The sequence below is a fragment of the Eschrichtius robustus genome, chromosome 17 (genome assembly GCF_028021215.1).
Source record: "Eschrichtius robustus isolate mEscRob2 chromosome 17, mEscRob2.pri, whole genome shotgun sequence".
Taxonomy (NCBI): domain Eukaryota; kingdom Metazoa; phylum Chordata; class Mammalia; order Artiodactyla; family Eschrichtiidae; genus Eschrichtius; species Eschrichtius robustus.
The window spans coordinates 44862996-44869633 of NC_090840.1; the positions used below are offsets into that span (position 1 = coordinate 44862996).

Sequence of the window (6638 nt, forward strand, 5' to 3'; positions counted from 1 at the left end):
CTGGTGAAATCAACAACTCAGGGTTTTACTGAGAGTCCTCCTTATTCCTCATAAATCCTAAGGTCTGATCTGGATGATATAAAGTTCCCTACAGGTTCTACTTTGCTGTAATATGTGAATAATTTGCTTCTTTGCTCTCCTTCTCAAGCCACCTCACTGGAAGAAAGCAACCACTTGCTAAAGCTTTTAGCCTTAAAGGGACATAAGATCATCAAGGAAAAATCGCAGCTTGCCCAAACCCAGGTTCAATATTTAGGGCATCTGATATCAGAACAAGGGCTCCACATAGATCCAGATAGCCTTCACAGCGTCCAAAGTTTCCCAAAACCCAAAACTAAGTGTCAACTGTGAGGTTTTCTCAAGCTAGTTGGTTATCACTCTGATAACACTCTAAATTTCTCTCTTATGGCCAATCCTCTGTACGTTTTACTGAAGAAAAACCCGGAACCAATGTCATGGGAAGAACCAGACAAGAGAGTCTTTAAGGTCTTAAACAAGGGTTTGATGAACCCACCTGCCCTTGGGCATCCCAATTATCAGATTCCTCTTTTCCTTTCTGTATCTGAAAAGGAAGGAAATGCCCTTGCAGTACTCACCCAAAAACACAGGGACCACCATCAACCCATAGGGTATTACAGCCATTACTGCCACTGCCCTTTTGATTAGGACCACAAAGAAAAAAGTTGTGGGATCCCCTTTAACCATTTTTGTACCTCATGCAGTAGAAATCCTCCTAAAGTCTCATCACATTCAACATTTCTCAGTCAGCTGCCTCACCTCCTTTTGTTAACCACTCCTTACATAACACTTTTACAGTGTAATAACCTGACACACGTTACTCTTCTCCCCTCTGTCAGCAAAGTCCCTCATGACTGCTTAAGGATGAGGGATCATCTCCTGAATCCTTGTGAATGATCTGCAGGAAATTCCTTTGGGTAACACTGACATTTTACGGTTCACTGATGGTTGAGAGAGTGACAATATTGCAACTCCTTTTGACAGTGCTGGGGCAGCACCTTTACTACTTCAGCCCAACAAGCTGAATTATATACTCTTACATGGGCTTGTACTTTAGCCAAGGGGAAAACTGTAAATATTTATACTGATAGTCAATATGCTTTCAGAGTAGCTCATGATTTTGGAACGCTGTGAAAGCAATGTGGCTTCCTTACTTCCAGCAGAAATAAAATTTTAAATGGCTCCTATGTTCAGGAGTTATTGGATGCATTATTTTTACCTGCCACATTAGCCATTATTAAGATTCTGTTAAACCTGACTCTCTGGAAGCTAAGGGAAATCACCCAGCTGACATTTCCACAAGGAATGCTGCCCTTAAAGGAACCAATGGCAGCCAAACGTTTCTCATGGTCCAAACGGATATTCTCCCAAATGGCAACTTAGAAAAACTGGCTAGACAAGCCCAACAATGGGCCTCAGAAAAGGAAAAACAAGATTGGAAATTCAACAGTTGACGGCTTGATAAAAAGAGAAAGCTCTGGTTTAGACCAGATAACAACCCAGACTACTGGAGACTCTAAAATTCCCACTCCTAACCACTGTACATGCATTAAACCACTGGTCTACTGACAAAACGATGGCATTCATGAATCGATATTTGTGGGGAAATATTAACAAGGCTGCAAAAATGTGCCTACCTCACTTGTCCCACTTGTCCAAAATACAACCCAGGGAACCTGTTGGTACTGCTCCCAGATATTTTAAACTGGCCACTGGACCATTTGAGGTCTGGCAAATGGATCTCACACAACTTCCTTCATCTCAAGGATATGAACATGTTCTAGTCATGGTCTGTACATTTTCACACCAGACTGAAGTCTTCCCTTACAGATAAGTTACCACCTCTTCTGTGGCTAAAGCCTTTTTGGAAAAGATTGCCCCAACCTCAAACTTCAAAATATTTGAGCAACCCATTTTACTCATCAGGCACTTCAACAAGTCTGCACTGTCTGGCCAGTTCTACAGCACTTTCATTGCACTGACCACCCTCAATGCTCTCGTTTAGTCGAACACACTAACGGCATTATTAAGACTCAATTGACAAAATTTGTAGAGGCCCTCCAAATACCTTGGCCAAAAGCATTGCCATTGGTCCTTCCTTCTAAATCTCACATCTACCCCTTTTGGAACTCATAAACTCTCACCCTTTGAGAGTCACAGGACTCTCAAGGCACTTGGCTCTTCTGAACCACAACTAATAAAAGAAGAGATAGTCCAATAATGCAAAGGCCAAATTGCTTCTATTAAAAATAACAATGTTTTGGTAGAGCAATCTTTCCACAGTGCACTCTCAGGAAGTGAAGACCTTAACCATCACACTTTGTAACCTGGAGATTTCATCTATTAGAAAATACGCCTCCAGAAGAACTCTCTTCAACCTCAATGGAAAGCCCCCTATCAGGTAATACTACCCAACCAATGTGCCGCCAAACTCCAGGGGACACTTGGGTTCACGTGACATATCCAAAGAAAGCACCAAACCCTGACTGGACAGCACATCATCTGGTGACCCAAAAGTAAAGATTTCCCAGAACTGAAGCAGATGACATCTGATGAGACAGCTTTCCAAGGATATCCAAACCAGGCCTGTTGGAAATTTGTCTGCCACACCTTTGTTGATGACATAACACTTCAGATGATCTTCAATGTCTAAGATCTTGATGACATATGGACTTTAGATAAAAAGTGCCTGAGAGTTCTTTCTCCTACTCCTCCTTGTTACTCAAATGTGACCTCAATAGTTTTCCAATCTGTGCATTTTCCCCTCCAACAAGGGACACTTCACCCAGGAAAGGCCCTTCCTGGCATTAAGGGACAGAAAGCTGCTGAAACTGGAAAACCTGACTCTTGATCAGTGATGCATTCAGAGAAAGACCTTGATCAAAAGGGGAAAATGTAAAAATTAATAAACAGAAACCTCAATTATAACAGAGTTAGGAGGCAAGAAGAGCGAGCTCTCATGCCCTATGAGACAACAGAGCCCAACAGGAAGAAGAAAGAGCTCCTCTTCTTGCTTGGCAAGAGCTCAGCCAATAAAAAGCCATGATACTTCAAATTCTCAATTCCTCCATTGAACTCTTTGTTTACCATAGCCCTTTAAATTTCCTTTCCCTGGGCTTCCCTGGTGGCACAGTGGTTAAGAATCTGCCTGCCAATACAAGGGACACGGGTTCGAGCCCTGGTCCGGGAAGATCCCACATGCCATGGGGCAACTAAGCCCGTGTGCCACAACTACTGAGCCTGTGCTCTAGAGCCCGTGAGCCACAACCACTGAGCCCGTGTGCTGCAACTACTGAAGCCCGCAGGCTCTAGGGCTCGTGCTCTGCAACAAGAGAAGCCACCACAATGAGAAGCCCACGCACCGCAACGAAGTGTAGCTCCCGCTCGCTGCAACTAGAGAAAGTCCGCGCGCAGCAACAAAGACCCAAAGCAGCCAATAAATAAACAAATAAATAGAAAATAAATAAATAAATAAATAAATAAATAAATAAATTTCCTTTCCCCGCTATAAAAGAAGTCTTCTCTCTCTGTTGTGCAGGACTTGCATGTGGCTCACCGTCGTTGCAGACTCTGAATTACAGTTCTTTGCTTATCCTGAATAAACCCATTTTTGCTAGAGAATTAACTTGCAGTCTATTTGTTTAAGGTCAACAAAGGGCAAAACAGATCTCTATTAGCACAATCTTACATCAAATTATTATATAGATTGTTCGTGATTATTTGTTTACTTTAGAAGCAGTATTTACTAGTAGCAATAGTCAACACAGATTCTTTCCAAACAAGTCATGCCAGAATAACCTCATCAACCTCATTTCCTTTTTATAATAGGTCAGCAGAATATTACATGTAACTGAAATAAAATTTGAAATTGACAAAAGCTAACTGCAACAAGATGATTTAAAAACAGGTAAATGTTAGGCCTTGCATTTAGACTCAGTTACTCAGTCAAATGAAACAGAACAATGGGAAGTTCAGATGAAAAACTCAAGGCTTTTAGACAACCACAGCTCAACTGAAATAAAATAATGATGAGTCCACTTAACGTAATAAATTCTAGATATCGTTAATAAAAATGATGTCCAGGGATTTCCCTGGTGGCGCAGTGGTTAAGAATCTGCCTGCCAATGCAGGGTACACAGGTTCAAGCCCTGGTCCGGGAAGATCCCACATGCCGCGGAGCAACTAAGCCCGTGCACCACAACTACTGAGCCTGTGCTCTAGAGCCCGCGAGCCACAACTACTGAAGCCCGCGTGCCTAGCAACACGCGCAGCAACAAAGACCCAACACAGCCAAAAATAAAAATATATTAATTAAAATTAAAAAAAAAAAAATGATGTCCACATCATGAAATGTAATAGGTTCCAGTCAGACCCACCTGCAGACTGACACCTTTTTAAAAGGAACACTAGGAAAATACAGTAACTAGAAACTTCGGGCAAGCTATTTAAACGCTCTGTATATCAACTTCCTCATTTATAAAATAAAGAGAACAGACTAGCTGCTAAAACTTCTTTCAACACTAAATTCTAAGAATCACTACCTTAAACCCTTAAACTTTTCTACATCTAATACACAATGTCTAATTTTTCGACCCTGCTATTTAACCTGTAAACTAAAGAAAATAATAATGAACTTGAGTATGCAGGCATGTGAGAAGCAGCACAGGGCACTCTGGAGCCAGCCTGCCTTGGCTTGATTTCTAGTTCTGCCATTTATGTATGACCTTAGGCATCCATCAAGCCATTTAACTTGTTGATGCATTTCAAAGTAAACTGCAGACATCAGTATATTTCCCCCTAAATGCTTCTGGATCCTTATTACTTCTTCTTTTTTTTTTTTTTTTTTTAAGGATAGGGAATTTTTTTTTTTTAATTTATTTACTTATTTATTTATGTCTGTGTTGGGTCTTCGTTTCTGTGCGAGGGCTTTCTCTAGTTGTGGCAAGCGGGGGCCACTCTTCATCGCGGTGCGCGGGCCTCTCACTATCGCGGCCTCTCCTGTTGCAGAGCACAGGCTCCAGACGCGCAGGCTCAGTAGTTGTGGCGCATGGGCTTAGTTGCTCCGCGGCATGTGGGATCTTCCCAGACCAGGGCTCGAACCCGTGTCCCCTGCATTGGCAGGCAGACTCTCAACCACTGCGCCACCAGGGAAGCCCGATCCTTACTACTTCTTAAATTAGTGCTATTTGAGCCCTCTTCCCAGGCCCTAAAAATAACGCCCATTTGGCAGCCCTACTGTGATGCTCCAACATCTGTTACACTCTTAACACCTACTGCTTCTGTTCTCCCAAGTAAAACGGCAAATCCAGGCTGATGACACATCAGAAGGCCTACAGCACTTGGCAATTTAATACACTGTACTGTGTAATAATTAAGAAGACAGGTTTGGAGGCAAATGCCTGAATATAAATCTGGACTGACACTTCCAAGCATGTGATCTTGCACAGTTTACATAACCTCTTTGTGTCTCCCTTTCCTCATCTATGACAGGCGGTACAACAATAATTACTCATAAGATTGTTGGGAGGATTAAATGAAATACTTAAAGTACTTAGAACAAAATTTGACACACAGTAAGCACTCAGTGTTACTATGATAATCATTATTAGATGTTTGATACATAAGGTCCTATGAGAGCAGAGTTTCCGCGAAGGGGGATAGCAAAGGATGAAGTTCGACAAAGGGGATTATGACCAGAATCTGTGGATTCGGTTTGGCTTTGAAGGGGGGATGGGGTGCAACCATCAAACCTCTAGGATGAAAAAAAAAAATCTCTAGGATGCAAGAATGCAAATAAAACAGTCAAGAACCAGCTACGCACCTCCCCCTGCTGTTTCTGCTTTTCGCCTTCCAACTACATTAGGAAGTAGTTATTTCGCTTCCTGGCTTAGGTCGCTCCTTTGATTTTGTGGCCCCGCTAAACCGGCCTACAAAAATCTTCCGTTACTTACTATTAATTAATACCGTGCAGGAGAGTGGAGATTAGTCCTGGGGAAAGAAACCCAAGCGCCACAGAAGCCGAGCGGGCTGACCGCAGTGCGGGCGCGGAAGCACCACCGCCCGGAGTCGCCTCTCGCTTCGGCCTCCCCACCACAAACACACCCCCACGGCGCGCCCTCCGCCACCAGCCACCCCACGGCCAGCAGCGAAGGCGCCCCTCACACTTGAGACCCCTCCGCGCTCCCAGACCCGCAGGAGGCGGCCACAGGAGCTCCGCCGCCTTCCTTCCCTCCTCCGTCAGAGGCCTGCTCCGGCGCCTCTCCCCTCTTTGCCCCACACAAGCCTACAGGCTGTCGCAGCCTCACAAGCCTCCCCCTCCAGGGACGCACCAGAGAGGTTCCGAAGGAAGCTGCGCCACCAGCCAGGAGGAACCGGGGGAGACAGCGCTCCCTCAACGCCAGAGCGGCTCAAGATTCCCGCCTCGGGGCTGCCAATTGCGGACGAGCCCACCGCGCGTGCGCACTACCTTCCTTCCGCAGAGCCCCGTCCAGCTCGACTCTGATTGGACGACCTTATCGAATCACTGCGCAAGTGCTTTTGCGTTTCTCCGTGAGCTCTTCCAAGTTTGCTTCGGGATTATGGTTCAATTCGAAAAATATTTATTTGCTGCCTACGGTCAG

The 6638-nt window shown here is 44.4% G+C and overlaps 1 protein-coding gene across 1 annotated transcript in view; it reads right to left on the bottom strand.

Moving 5' to 3' along the window:
• The window catches only part of RAD54B (RAD54 homolog B), a 105886-nt gene extending 99456 nt beyond the window's left edge, over nucleotides 1–6430 (bottom strand). The window contains exon 1 of the mRNA XM_068525558.1: nucleotides 6348–6430. The gene's annotated coding sequence lies outside the window, so the exon portion shown is untranslated. The remainder of the gene's footprint in view (nucleotides 1–6347) is intronic.
• Nucleotides 6431–6638: the final 208 nt, after the last annotated feature.